Source organism: Phyllobates terribilis, unplaced genomic scaffold (genome assembly GCF_046119375.1).
Source record: "Phyllobates terribilis strain yellow unplaced genomic scaffold, ASM4611937v1 Scaffold_170__1_contigs__length_4071412, whole genome shotgun sequence".
Taxonomy (NCBI): Eukaryota; Metazoa; Chordata; class Amphibia; order Anura; family Dendrobatidae; genus Phyllobates; species Phyllobates terribilis.
Window position 1 is genome coordinate 825913 of NW_027362930.1, and position 14904 is coordinate 840816.

At 44.5% G+C, this 14904-nt stretch overlaps 8 non-coding genes across 8 annotated transcripts; all 8 read right to left on the bottom strand.

Moving 5' to 3' along the window:
* Positions 1-5088: 5088 nt before the first annotated feature.
* Positions 5089-5279, bottom strand: LOC141212014 (U2 spliceosomal RNA). Its single transcript, XR_012281833.1, has one exon. It is a non-coding gene; the product is annotated as a U2 spliceosomal RNA (small nuclear RNA).
* A 1112-nt stretch (positions 5280-6391) lies between these two features.
* LOC141212015 (U2 spliceosomal RNA) lies at positions 6392-6582 on the bottom strand. The gene has a single exon (XR_012281834.1). It is a non-coding gene; the product is annotated as a U2 spliceosomal RNA (small nuclear RNA).
* Positions 6583-7697: 1115 nt separating this feature from the next.
* Positions 7698-7888, bottom strand: LOC141212016 (U2 spliceosomal RNA). The gene has a single exon (XR_012281835.1). It is a non-coding gene; the product is annotated as a U2 spliceosomal RNA (small nuclear RNA).
* Positions 7889-9003: 1115 nt separating this feature from the next.
* LOC141212018 (U2 spliceosomal RNA) lies at positions 9004-9194 on the bottom strand. Its single transcript, XR_012281837.1, has one exon. It is a non-coding gene; the product is annotated as a U2 spliceosomal RNA (small nuclear RNA).
* A 1115-nt stretch (positions 9195-10309) lies between these two features.
* Positions 10310-10500, bottom strand: LOC141212019 (U2 spliceosomal RNA). The gene has a single exon (XR_012281838.1). It is a non-coding gene; the product is annotated as a U2 spliceosomal RNA (small nuclear RNA).
* A 1112-nt stretch (positions 10501-11612) lies between these two features.
* Positions 11613-11803, bottom strand: LOC141212020 (U2 spliceosomal RNA). The gene has a single exon (XR_012281839.1). It is a non-coding gene; the product is annotated as a U2 spliceosomal RNA (small nuclear RNA).
* A 1115-nt stretch (positions 11804-12918) lies between these two features.
* LOC141212021 (U2 spliceosomal RNA) lies at positions 12919-13109 on the bottom strand. Its single transcript, XR_012281840.1, has one exon. It is a non-coding gene; the product is annotated as a U2 spliceosomal RNA (small nuclear RNA).
* A 1115-nt stretch (positions 13110-14224) lies between these two features.
* Positions 14225-14415, bottom strand: LOC141212022 (U2 spliceosomal RNA). Its single transcript, XR_012281841.1, has one exon. It is a non-coding gene; the product is annotated as a U2 spliceosomal RNA (small nuclear RNA).
* Between the last annotated feature and the right edge of the window lie 489 nt (positions 14416-14904).

The following is a 14904-nucleotide window of genomic DNA, read 5'->3' on the forward strand; positions in this document are numbered from 1 at the left end:
AGAATTCCACAAAAAATCAAACAAAATCCTATTCAATCCTCTCAAAACCATATAACCTGGTGGAAACACAACTGCAACATATAAAAAAATAGGCAACACCACGCTTTTAATGACTAAGATTTTTCCAAAGAAAGTAAGGCTTCTCAACTTCCAAAAACATAACTTCTTTTCAACCTTCTCTTTCGCGTCATCCCAACTTTCTTTCCCATCCAATCTTTCTGAAAACTTCACTCCCAAAACCTTAATGGGCCCACTCACTACGTTCACACCTACATCTCTACTCAAAATACCACTTCCAAAAACCTTACACTCACTCTTTTCCCAATTCACTTTAAATGCAGACGCACCACAAAAGATAGACACTAACAACTTCACCCGCCTCACCGAACATTCAGAATCACATAATACACACACGTCATCCATATAACCACTCACCTTCCACTCTCTTCCTCCACCTCCCGGCACTTGCACACCTCGAACCACTTTATCCTTCCTCAACATACACAACAAAGGTTCAATTGCACAAATAAAAGCCACAGGGGATAACGGACACCCCTGCCTCACGCCCGAATGCACATTCACTCTCCTACCGACATAACCGTTCATTAAAACACAACTATAAATATCTGTATATAGACTTCTCACTCTCCCAACAAAATCAGCAGGAAAACCCATTCTCAGCAACACTCTAAACAAAAAACCATGCGACAACCTATCATACGCCTTTTCAAAATCCAGGCTCAACAAAAACACACTCTTCTTCCGGCTCATACAATCCCATAGACAATCTCTCAATATACACACACACTCGTGAATCCGTCTCCCAGGTACTGCACAACACTGCTCATCCCCAATCACACTCTCTATCACATCACGCATCCTATTTTCCATTAATTTTGCGTAGATCTTATAATCACAGTTCAATAATGTTATTGGCCTCCAGTTTTTCAGACTCTTCAAATCACCCTTTTTCGGAATCAATACAACCATACCTGCACGCATACTACCTGCCACCTCCATATTTTCCCACATATACTTACAAAAATCCACAAAATCACTCCCAATCACATCCCACATCATGCGGTAAAATTCTACTGGAAGACCATCCTCCCCCGGCGTCTTATTCAAAGCCATACTACACATAACCTTCCATACTTCATCACTTGTCACAGCATCCATCAGCCTCTCTCTTTCCGCCTCATTCAATTTACTCTCTAACGTACTCAAAACATCATTCTCCAAACACTCATCCCTCCACTTTACAGCATACAAATCCTCATAAAACTTTGCCACTTCCTCACACATATCCTCTCCACTCACCTCGCTTCCATCTGCTCCATTCAACACACACATATTTTGCTTTTTCCCAAAAACCTTCTTGAAAAAAAAACGTGAACATTTTTCATCATACTCCAAATTATCAACTTTTGCTCTAAAGACAATACTCCTCCATTTTTCCAACAAGAACTCATGAACCTCCTTTTTCACTTGTAAAATATCCTCCTCCACCTCCATCCCTCCCTCCCTCAATTTATACAAGAAATTTAAACGTGCATTTAAACTCACAAAATGTCTCCTCTTGACTGCTGCCATCTTATAACCCAAATTTTTGAAAAAAATTTTTGTCTGTTTTTTAACCCAATCCCACCACCCACAAACATTCCCAAAACCATTTTTACACTCACACCACTCCTCATACCGTCTTGCATATTCCTTTCTTACTTCCTCATACTCCAATAACTTAACATTCAACTTCCACAAACCTTTCCCAAACACCCCATTCACATTCACATCCAACTCACACGACATGCACACATGATCTGAAAACAAAACATTCTCCTGCTTATAGTCAACAGGAATCATATTTTTTGAAATAAAACAGTAATCCAATCTAGATTGTATTCTTCCACTTTCGGAAAAGAAGGTATTTAACAAAGGCCTCACTTTACATACACTTTGCATATCATGCAAATCAAAATCACTAACCAACTCTAACAAAGTTTTCCCAGACACATCCACATTCACTCTCCCCACATCACAATTCATATCACCCACAATCACCACAGGCATTCTTCCCGGAACAAAAAGTTTAATTTTTTCAAATAACTTTTTCCGGTCATTTTTCTCCACCGGCGCATAAACATTAATAACACAAAATTTAACATTTTTATACTCAAAATTTGCTAAAATGCACCTCCCCACATCAATCACCACATAATCACTCAAAACCACCTCCCTCCCTTTAACTAAAATCCCCACACCATCATTTTTATTACATGCACTCCCCGACCACACAGATGCTCCATGAGACCATTCATCTCCTCTCACCCCATCCACCACTCCACACTCTTGCAAACAAAAAATCGATGCATTCTTCATAGCCAAAAAATCAAAAATTGCAGCCCTCCTGGCCTTATTTTTAAACACTCTCACATTTTGTGAAATTATAGTAAAACCCATTTTTTCCTTTTTTAAACCTCCTAAAAAAAACGAAAACAGAAAAGTTACAAAAACACTACAAAAACTCCACTCACAAGAAAAAGCCTTTGACTTAAGTCAAAGCTTATAATAGGCATTATCACGCATATTGCAAGGCAACCTTAACCAGCACCCCCACTATCTTCTTCCACCATCTGAACCGAGCAACTCGTTTCCGAGCCGCTAGCAGCATCACCATCACCCCACCTTGCTTTCTTGGCACCCACTTTTCGCTGCGGTGCCTTGATATCTTCTTCATCATTTGCCCCACCACCCTCCCTGTGACACTTTCTACTCCCCCCACCCTCATCGGAGAAGTACTCCTCAATATTCTCAGGATCTGAAGGGTGTGATGACCCTTCCCCAGTTTCCATACAATCTGCAGCATCTACAACGTCCTGAAAGTCCAACGTATCCGGACACCTTCCTTCTCCCGCTGCATTCATCTGCCCCTCCATTCTCCTCAATTCTTTCACAAGCTCCTTCTCCATTTTAGGTGCCTTTTTCTCCTTCTGGTAAGCAGGCCTCAGACTCACAGTTTCAGGGGCAGACCTTTCACTCCGCCTCCTCTGCTCTCTCTCCATTCTAGCAGTTTCTCTTTCTATCTGCTGCAAAACCCTCCTCTCCTCCTCCTCCTTTTTCCTCTCCTTATCAGTTTTCCTGGGCACACCCTGCGGGCAATCTTTAAACATGTGCTCACCACTTCCACACATGTCACAAGCCTTGGGCTTCGGGCACGCACTTGCCACATGCCCCTCCTCTTTGCAGTTACGGCAACATTGCCCTTTCTTACATGCATCCTGCACATGTCCAAAGCAGTAACATTTCCTGCAATACATAGGCTGCCCTACATAGTAAAGGAAGCCCCTATGTCCCGCCACAGAAAAATTCGCAGGAGGATGTCTAAAGCCTCCCACACTTCCAGGATCCTTCTTCAGTTTCACCCGAAACTTGTATTTGCAGTTGAAAATACCTAAAGAATTAAACTGCTTTTCCCCTTTACGCACATAATCACAGTACCGTGCAAGGAAGCCTTCAAGCAATGCTGGCTCAGTAAAAGGGTTATAAACTGTTACCCACACAATCTTTTCTTGAAGTCCAAACAAGGGTTCAAACCACACCCCTTCCAAGAAAGGATCATCAGTGTGACTCCGAAGCCACTCAAACACATCAAGGCAGGTATTTTCTTCTACAAAAGTCACGTCATATGTACCTGATTTAGGAAACTCGTTGACGCTGTAGAAGTCGCCTCGTTTTGCTCCAGCTTTTCCTTCCAAAAGTTTCTCCACGATGAAGGACACATTATTCCTCTCGGAAACTGATGGATCCACTCCAATTCGGATAGTATTCTTCACGAAGTTCATCTTCAAAACCTGTCGGTATAATACCACAGAAAATCGCCAAATCCTTTCGCAAAAAGGCCTGGATTCCTCCAGAGAACTCGCACCTATCAGGCTGCAACCAAATGGTCTTAGCCAAAAGGCAGAGAAGCGATAACCAGAATTGGTTTCAAACTACGGAGCCACCCAAGGATCCTGAAAAGTCCATTTGTGGAGATGAGCTCCTGGACTCCCGTTAAGAAGACATGTTGTCAACCTCTAGATCCCTTACATGCCTGCACTTTTCGGCTTGCTGCTGCTGCAATCCACGCGTTTTAGATCTGCATAACTCCACCTCTTTAAACACAGCACCTTCACCCCCTGCTGTTCCCACCCGCCTCAACACCGTTGGAAGGGAGGAGAACCAATTAAGGCGGGGGGTGGGGTGGAACGAGCAGCTGTCTACCCTTAGCAGGAGGGCTCCTGATTACATACCTCTCCTGCTGCTGCTGCTGCTGGCTGTCCAGCAGCAGACTGAAGGTGGCTGCTGCTGTGCACAGGTATATAAAGGCTCAGAGCCTATTATGACACGCGCAGCCAGCGTTCCATTGCCACATTCCATCTACTGCAGGCAGGATACCTGGCTGGCTGAATGTCGCTGAGAAGCTCACAGAGACCGCCATAAGCAACAGTTTAACAGAATGCCACAGACTAATCAACCAAACTTTTTGGGTTGGGTTCTCTTTTATAGTCTGCAGGCATTAAATGAAAGAAGTCAGTGTTCCAGCAGAAGGAGACAACGTTTCAGAAAATGCATTGTAGCAAACCAAAAAAGAAATTTTAAGCGCAGCAGAGTAACCAGCGCACATACCTGTTAGCTCAGGTGAGTTTAAAAGGCTGCTGTTGATAACAAGGGCATTTGCTAAATAGATGGTGTGTGTGCAACAATATACTGAAAGGTCAATTATATTGTGCAGCTTATCTCACCACCTGTAGTTATTTAGGTGAAAGCTCCAAAATGCTTGCCTAATATGTCTGTTTATCCAAAAGGAAGTAAAAAGGGAGAGCTAGAAAGATAGCATTGCATCACATTACATGGCAATGCAATGCACAGTTGCTGAAGTTGAACCAAAATGAGCTTGTAATCTGGCTTCTGCAACTTTGAACATGAAAAATCCAATGAGGAGAAGAAAAGCAAAGCCAAAGAGTCCATCCCAAAATCCGACAAACAAGCAAAATGAACAAAAAACATTGAATTCAATTCTTTCTGATTTTAGAAACTGCATTAAAGAAGGGGTGCACCGGTCCTGGAGATACTGCAATACCAGGTCAATGCGTGGAGTGGACAGAGCAAGCTCTTTTTCCATCTCCCTGTTCTAAAAATCCATTTAATATATGGTCCCCAGATAGGGGACGTATCAGATATTAAACTGATAAGAACAGATACTACACTTGATCTTAGCCAAAAGGCCGAGAAGCGATAACCAGAATTGGTTTCAAACTACGGAGCCACCCAAGGATCCTGAAAAGTCCATTTGTGGAGATGAGCTCCTGGACTCCCGTTAAGAAGACATGTTGTCAACCTCTAGATCCCTTACATGCCTGCACTTTTCGGCTTGCTGCTGCTGCAATCCACGCGTTTTAGATCTGCATAACTCCACCTCTTTAAACACAGCACCTTCACCCCCTGCTGTTCCCACCCGCCTCAACACCGTTGGAAGGGAGGAGAACCAATTAAGGCGGGGGGTGGGGTGGAACGAGCAGCTGTCTACCCTTAGCAGGAGGGCTCCTGATTACATACCTCTCCTGCTGCTGCTGCTGCTGGCTGTCCAGCAGCAGACTGAAGGTGGCTGCTGCTGTGCACAGGTATATAAAGGCTCAGAGCCTATTATGACACGCGCAGCCAGCGTTCCATTGCCACATTCCATCTACTGCAGGCAGGATACCTGGCTGGCTGAATGTCGCTGAGAAGCTCACAGAGACCGCCATAAGCAACAGTTTAACAGAATGCCACAGACTAATCAACCAAACTTTTTGGGTTGGGTTCTCTTTTATAGTCTGCAGGCATTAAATGAAAGAAGTCAGTGTTCCAGCAGGAGACAACGTTTCAGAAAAGGCATTGTAGCAAACCAAAAAAGAAATTTTAAGCGCAGCAGAGTAACCAGCGCACATACCTGTTAGCTCAGGTGAGTTTAAAAGGCTGCTGTTGATAACAAGGGCATTTGCTAAATAGATGGTGTGTGTGCAACAATATACTGAAAGGTCAATTATATTGTGCAGCTTATCTCACCACCTGTAGTTATTTAGGTGAAAGCTCCAAAATGCTTGCCTAATATGTCTGTTTATCCAAAAGGAAGTAAAAAGGGAGAGCTAGAAAGATAGCATTGCATCACATTACATGGCAATGCAATGCACAGTTGCTGAAGTTGAACCAAAATGAGCTTGTAATCTGGCTTCTGCAACTTTGAACATGAAAAATCCAATGAGGAGAAGAAAAGCAAAGCCAAAGAGTCCATCCCAAAATCCGACAAACAAGCAAAATGAACAAAAAACATTGAATTCAATTCTTTCTGATTTTAGAAACTGCATTAAAGAAGGGGTGCACCGGTCCTGGAGATACTGCAATACCAGGTCAATGCGTGGAGTGGACAGAGCAAGCTCTTTTTCCATCTCCCTGTTCTAAAAATCCATTTAATATATGGTCCCCAGATAGGGGACGTATCAGATATTAAACTGATAAGAACAGATACTACACTTGATCTTAGCCAAAAGGCCGAGAAGCGATAACCAGAATTGGTTTCAAACTACGGAGCCACCCAAGGATCCTGAAAAGTCCATTTGTGGAGATGAGCTCCTGGACTCCCGTTAAGAAGACATGTTGTCAACCTCTAGATCCCTTACATGCCTGCACTTTTCGGCTTGCTGCTGCTGCAATCCACGCGTTTTAGATCTGCATAACTCCACCTCTTTAAACACCGCACCTTCACCCCCTGCTGTTCCCACCCGCCTCAACACCGTTGGAAGGGAGGAGAACCAATTAAGGCGGGGGGTGGGGTGGAACGAGCAGCTGTCTACCCTTAGCAGGAGGGCTCCTGATTACATACCTCTCCTGCTGCTGCTGCTGCTGGCTGTCCAGCAGCAGACTGAAGGTGGCTGCTGCTGTGCACAGGTATATAAAGGCTCAGAGCCTATTATGACACGCGCAGCCAGCGTTCCATTGCCACATTCCATCTACTGCAGGCAGGATACCTGGCTGGCTGAATGTCGCTGAGAAGCTCACAGAGACCGCCATAAGCAACAGTTTAACAGAATGCCACAGACTAATCAACCAAACTTTTTGGGTTGGGTTCTCTTTTATAGTCTGCAGGCATTAAATGAAAGAAGTCAGTGTTCCAGCAGAAGGAGACAACGTTTCAGAAAAGGCATTGTAGCAAACCAAAAAAGAAATTTTAAGCGCAGCAGAGTAACCAGCGCACATACCTGTTAGCTCAGGTGAGTTTAAAAGGCTGCTGTTGATAACAAGGGCATTTGCTAAATAGATGGTGTGTGTGCAACAATATACTGAAAGGTCAATTATATTGTGCAGCTTATCTCACCACCTGTAGTTATTTAGGTGAAAGCTCCAAAATGCTTGCCTAATATGTCTGTTTATCCAAAAGGAAGTAAAAAGGGAGAGCTAGAAAGATAGCATTGCATCACATTACATGGCAATGCAATGCACAGTTGCTGAAGTTGAACCAAAATGAGCTTGTAATCTGGCTTCTGCAACTTTGAACATGAAAAATCCAATGAGGAGAAGAAAAGCAAAGCCAAAGAGTCCATCCCAAAATCCGACAAACAAGCAAAATGAACAAAAAACATTGAATTCAATTCTTTCTGATTTTAGAAACTGCATTAAAGAAGGGGTGCACCGGTCCTGGAGATACTGCAATACCAGGTCAATGCGTGGAGTGGACAGAGCAAGCTCTTTTTCCATCTCCCTGTTCTAAAAATCCATTTAATATATGGTCCCCAGATAGGGGACGTATCAGATATTAAACTGATAAGAACAGATACTACACTTGATCTTAGCCAAAAGGCCGAGAAGCGATAACCAGAATTGGTTTCAAACTACGGAGCCACCCAAGGATCCTGAAAAGTCCATTTGTGGAGATGAGCTCCTGGACTCCCGTTAAGAAGACATGTTGTCAACCTCTAGATCCCTTACATGCCTGCACTTTTCGGCTTGCTGCTGCTGCAATCCACGCGTTTTAGATCTGCATAACTCCACCTCTTTAAACACCGCACCTTCACCCCCTGCTGTTCCCACCCGCCTCAACACCGTTGGAAGGGAGGAGAACCAATTAAGGCGGGGGGTGGGGTGGAACGAGCAGCTGTCTACCCTTAGCAGGAGGGCTCCTGATTACATACCTCTCCTGCTGCTGCTGCTGCTGGCTGTCCAGCAGCAGACTGAAGGTGGCTGCTGCTGTGCACAGGTATATAAAGGCTCAGAGCCTATTATGACACGCGCAGCCAGCGTTCCATTGCCACATTCCATCTACTGCAGGCAGGATACCTGGCTGGCTGAATGTCGCTGAGAAGCTCACAGAGACCGCCATAAGCAACAGTTTAACAGAATGCCACAGACTAATCAACCAAACTTTTTGGGTTGGGTTCTCTTTTATAGTCTGCAGGCATTAAATGAAAGAAGTCAGTGTTCCAGCAGAAGGAGACAACGTTTCAGAAAAGGCATTGTAGCAAACCAAAAAAGAAATTTTAAGCGCAGCAGAGTAACCAGCGCACATACCTGTTAGCTCAGGTGAGTTTAAAAGGCTGCTGTTGATAACAAGGGCATTTGCTAAATAGATGGTGTGTGTGCAACAATATACTGAAAGGTCAATTATATTGTGCAGCTTATCTCACCACCTGTAGTTATTTAGGTGAAAGCTCCAAAATGCTTGCCTAATATGTCTGTTTATCCAAAAGGAAGTAAAAAGGGAGAGCTAGAAAGATAGCATTGCATCACATTACATGGCAATGCAATGCACAGTTGCTGAAGTTGAACCAAAATGAGCTTGTAATCTGGCTTCTGCAACTTTGAACATGAAAAATCCAATGAGGAGAAGAAAAGCAAAGCCAAAGAGTCCATCCCAAAATCCGACAAACAAGCAAAATGAACAAAAAACATTGAATTCAATTCTTTCTGATTTTAGAAACTGCATTAAAGAAGGGGTGCACCGGTCCTGGAGATACTGCAATACCAGGTCAATGCGTGGAGTGGACAGAGCAAGCTCTTTTTCCATCTCCCTGTTCTAAAAATCCATTTAATATATGGTCCCCAGATAGGGGACGTATCAGATATTAAACTGATAAGAACAGATACTACACTTGATCTTAGCCAAAAGGCCGAGAAGCGATAACCAGAATTGGTTTCAAACTACGGAGCCACCCAAGGATCCTGAAAAGTCCATTTGTGGAGATGAGCTCCTGGACTCCCGTTAAGAAGACATGTTGTCAACCTCTAGATCCCTTACATGCCTGCACTTTTCGGCTTGCTGCTGCTGCAATCCACGCGTTTTAGATCTGCATAACTCCACCTCTTTAAACACCGCACCTTCACCCCCTGCTGTTCCCACCCGCCTCAACACCGTTGGAAGGGAGGAGAACCAATTAAGGCGGGGGGTGGGGTGGAACGAGCAGCTGTCTACCCTTAGCAGGAGGGCTCCTGATTACATACCTCTCCTGCTGCTGCTGCTGCTGGCTGTCCAGCAGCAGACTGAAGGTGGCTGCTGCTGTGCACAGGTATATAAAGGCTCAGAGCCTATTATGACACGCGTAGCCAGCGTTCCATTGCCACATTCCATCTACTGCAGGCAGGATACCTGGCTGGCTGAATGTCGCTGAGAAGCTCACAGAGACCGCCATAAGCAACAGTTTAACAGAATGCCACAGACTAATCAACCAAACTTTTTGGGTTGGGTTCTCTTTTATAGTCTGCAGGCATTAAATGAAAGAAGTCAGTGTTCCAGCAGAAGGAGACAACGTTTCAGAAAAGGCATTGTAGCAAACCAAAAAAGAAATTTTAAGCGCAGCAGAGTAACCAGCGCACATACCTGTTAGCTCAGGTGAGTTTAAAAGGCTGCTGTTGATAACAAGGGCATTTGCTAAATAGATGGTGTGTGTGCAACAATATACTGAAAGGTCAATTATATTGTGCAGCTTATCTCACCACCTGTAGTTATTTAGGTGAAAGCTCCAAAATGCTTGCCTAATATGTCTGTTTATCCAAAAGGAAGTAAAAAGGGAGAGCTAGAAAGATAGCATTGCATCACATTACATGGCAATGCAATGCACAGTTGCTGAAGTTGAACCAAAATGAGCTTGTAATCTGGCTTCTGCAACTTTGAACATGAAAAATCCAATGAGGAGAAGAAAAGCAAAGCCAAAGAGTCCATCCCAAAATCCGACAAACAAGCAAAATGAACAAAAAACATTGAATTCAATTCTTTCTGATTTTAGAAACTGCATTAAAGAAGGGGTGCACCGGTCCTGGAGATACTGCAATACCAGGTCAATGCGTGGAGTGGACAGAGCAAGCTCTTTTTCCATCTCCCTGTTCTAAAAATCCATTTAATATATGGTCCCCAGATAGGGGACGTATCAGATATTAAACTGATAAGAACAGATACTACACTTGATCTTAGCCAAAAGGCCGAGAAGCGATAACCAGAATTGGTTTCAAACTACGGAGCCACCCAAGGATCCTGAAAAGTCCATTTGTGGAGATGAGCTCCTGGACTCCCGTTAAGAAGACATGTTGTCAACCTCTAGATCCCTTACATGCCTGCACTTTTCGGCTTGCTGCTGCTGCAATCCACGCGTTTTAGATCTGCATAACTCCACCTCTTTAAACACAGCACCTTCACCCCCTGCTGTTCCCACCCGCCTCAACACCGTTGGAAGGGAGGAGAACCAATTAAGGCGGGGGGTGGGGTGGAACGAGCAGCTGTCTACCCTTAGCAGGAGGGCTCCTGATTACATACCTCTCCTGCTGCTGCTGCTGGCTGTCCAGCAGCAGACTGAAGGTGGCTGCTGCTGTGCACAGGTATATAAAGGCTCAGAGCCTATTATGACACGCGCAGCCAGCGTTCCATTGCCACATTCCATCTACTGCAGGCAGGATACCTGGCTGGCTGAATGTCGCTGAGAAGCTCACAGAGACCGCCATAAGCAACAGTTTAACAGAATGCCACAGACTAATCAACCAAACTTTTTGGGTTGGGTTCTCTTTTATAGTCTGCAGGCATTAAATGAAAGAAGTCAGTGTTCCAGCAGAGGGAGACAACGTTTCAGAAAAGGCATTGTAGCAAACCAAAAAAGAAATTTTAAGCGCAGCAGAGTAACCAGCGCACATACCTGTTAGCTCAGGTGAGTTTAAAAGGCTGCTGTTGATAACAAGGGCATTTGCTAAATAGATGGTGTGTGTGCAACAATATACTGAAAGGTCAATTATATTGTGCAGCTTATCTCACCACCTGTAGTTATTTAGGTGAAAGCTCCAAAATGCTTGCCTAATATGTCTGTTTATCCAAAAGGAAGTAAAAAGGGAGAGCTAGAAAGATAGCATTGCATCACATTACATGGCAATGCAATGCACAGTTGCTGAAGTTGAACCAAAATGAGCTTGTAATCTGGCTTCTGCAACTTTGAACATGAAAAATCCAATGAGGAGAAGAAAAGCAAAGCCAAAAAGTCCATCCCAAAATCCGACAAACAAGCAAAATGAACAAAAAACATTGAATTCAATTCTTTCTGATTTTAGAAACTGCATTAAAGAAGGGGTGCACCGGTCCTGGAGATACTGCAATACCAGGTCAATGCGTGGAGTGGACAGAGCAAGCTCTTTTTCCATCTCCCTGTTCTAAAAATCCATTTAATATATGGTCCCCAGATAGGGGACGTATCAGATATTAAACTGATAAGAACAGATACTACACTTGATCTTAGCCAAAAGGCCGAGAAGCGATAACCAGAATTGGTTTCAAACTACGGAGCCACCCAAGGATCCTGAAAAGTCCATTTGTGGAGATGAGCTCCTGGACTCCCGTTAAGAAGACATGTTGTCAACCTCTAGATCCCTTACATGCCTGCACTTTTCGGCTTGCTGCTGCTGCAATCCACGCGTTTTAGATCTGCATAACTCCACCTCTTTAAACACCGCACCTTCACCCCCTGCTGTTCCCACCCGCCTCAACACCGTTGGAAGGGAGGAGAACCAATTAAGGCGGGGGGTGGGGTGGAACGAGCAGCTGTCTACCCTTAGCAGGAGGGCTCCTGATTACATACCTCTCCTGCTGCTGCTGCTGCTGGCTGTCCAGCAGCAGACTGAAGGTGGCTGCTGCTGTGCACAGGTATATAAAGGCTCAGAGCCTATTATGACACGCGCAGCCAGCGTTCCATTGCCACATTCCATCTACTGCAGGCAGGATACCTGGCTGGCTGAATGTCGCTGAGAAGCTCACAGAGACCGCCATAAGCAACAGTTTAACAGAATGCCACAGACTAATCAACCAAACTTTTTGGGTTGGGTTCTCTTTTATAGTCTGCAGGCATTAAATGAAAGAAGTCAGTGTTCCAGCAGAAGGAGACAACGTTTCAGAAAAGGCATTGTAGCAAACCAAAAAAGAAATTTTAAGCGCAGCAGAGTAACCAGCGCACATACCTGTTAGCTCAGGTGAGTTTAAAAGGCTGCTGTTGATAACAAGGGCATTTGCTAAATAGATGGTGTGTGTGCAACAATATACTGAAAGGTCAATTATATTGTGCAGCTTATCTCACCACCTGTAGTTATTTAGGTGAAAGCTCCAAAATGCTTGCCTAATATGTCTGTTTATCCAAAAGGAAGTAAAAAGGGAGAGCTAGAAAGATAGCATTGCATCACATTACATGGCAATGCAATGCACAGTTGCTGAAGTTGAACCAAAATGAGCTTGTAATCTGGCTTCTGCAACTTTGAACATGAAAAATCCAATGAGGAGAAGAAAAGCAAAGCCAAAGAGTCCATCCCAAAATCCGACAAACAAGCAAAATGAACAAAAAACATTGAATTCAATTCTTTCTGATTTTAGAAACTGCATTAAAGAAGGGGTGCACCGGTCCTGGAGATACTGCAATACCAGGTCAATGCGTGGAGTGGACAGAGCAAGCTCTTTTTCCATCTCCCTGTTCTAAAAATCCATTTAATATATGGTCCCCAGATAGGGGACGTATCAGATATTAAACTGATAAGAACAGATACTACACTTGATCTTAGCCAAAAGGCCGAGAAGCGATAACCAGAATTAGTTTCAAACTACGGAGCCACCCAAGGATCCTGAAAAGTCCATTTGTGGAGATGAGCTCCTGGACTCCCGTTAAGAAGACATGTTGTCAACCTCTAGATCCCTTACATGCCTGCACTTTTCGGCTTGCTGCTGCTGCAATCCACGCGTTTTAGATCTGCATAACTCCACCTCTTTAAACACCGCACCTTCACCCCCTGCTGTTCCCACCCGCCTCAACACCGTTGGAAGGGAGGAGAACCAATTAAGGCGGGGGGTGGGGTGGAACGAGCAGCTGTCTACCCTTAGCAGGAGGGCTCCTGATTACATACCTCTCCTGCTGCTGCTGCTGCTGGCTGTCCAGCAGCAGACTGAAGGTGGCTGCTGCTGTGCACAGGTATATAAAGGCTCAGAGCCTATTATGACACGCGTAGCCAGCGTTCCATTGCCACATTCCATCTACTGCAGGCAGGATACCTGGCTGGCTGAATGTCGCTGAGAAGCTCACAGAGACCGCCATAAGCAACAGTTTAACAGAATGCCACAGACTAATCAACCAAACTTTTTGGGTTGGGTTCTCTTTTATAGTCTGCAGGCATTAAATGAAAGAAGTCAGTGTTCCAGCAGAAGGAGACAACGTTTCAGAAAAGGCATTGTAGCAAACCAAAAAAGAAATTTTAAGCGCAGCAGAGTAACCAGCGCACATACCTGTTAGCTCAGGTGAGTTTAAAAGGCTGCTGTTGATAACAAGGGCATTTGCTAAATAGATGGTGTGTGTGCAACAATATACTGAAAGGTCAATTATATTGTGCAGCTTATCTCACCACCTGTAGTTATTTAGGTGAAAGCTCCAAAATGCTTGCCTAATATGTCTGTTTATCCAAAAGGAAGTAAAAAGGGAGAGCTAGAAAGATAGCATTGCATCACATTACATGGCAATGCAATGCACAGTTGCTGAAGTTGAACCAAAATGAGCTTGTAATCTGGCTTCTGCAACTTTGAACATGAAAAATCCAATGAGGAGAAGAAAAGCAAAGCCAAAGAGTCCATCCCAAAATCCGACAAACAAGCAAAATGAACAAAAAACATTGAATTCAATTCTTTCTGATTTTAGAAACTGCATTAAAGAAGGGGTGCACCGGTCCTGGAGATACTGCAATACCAGGTCAATGCGTGGAGTGGACAGAGCAAGCTCTTTTTCCATCTCCCTGTTCTAAAAATCCATTTAATATATGGTCCCCAGATAGGGGACGTATCAGATATTAAACTGATAAGAACAGATACTACACTTGATCTTAGCCAAAAGGCCGAGAAGCGATAACCAGAATTGGTTTCAAACTACGGAGCCACCCAAGGATCCTGAAAAGTCCATTTGTGGAGATGAGCTCCTGGACTCCCGTTAAGAAGACATGTTGTCAACCTCTAGATCCCTTACATGCCTGCACTTTTCGGCTTGCTGCTGCTGCAATCCACGCGTTTTAGATCTGCATAACTCCACCTCTTTAAACACAGCACCTTCACCCCCTGCTGTTCCCACCCGCCTCAACACCGTTGGAAGGGAGGAGAACCAATTAAGGCGGGGGGTGGGGTGGAACGAGCAGCTGTCTACCCTTAGCAGGAGGGCTCCTGATTACATACCTCTCCTGCTGCTGCTGCTGGCTGTCCAGCAGCAGACTGAAGGTGGCTGCTGCTGTGCACAGGTATATAAAGGCTCAGAGCCTATTATGACACGCGCAGCCAGCGTTCCATTGCCACATTCCATCTACTGCAGGCAGGATACCTGGCTGGCTGAATGTCGCTGAGAAGCT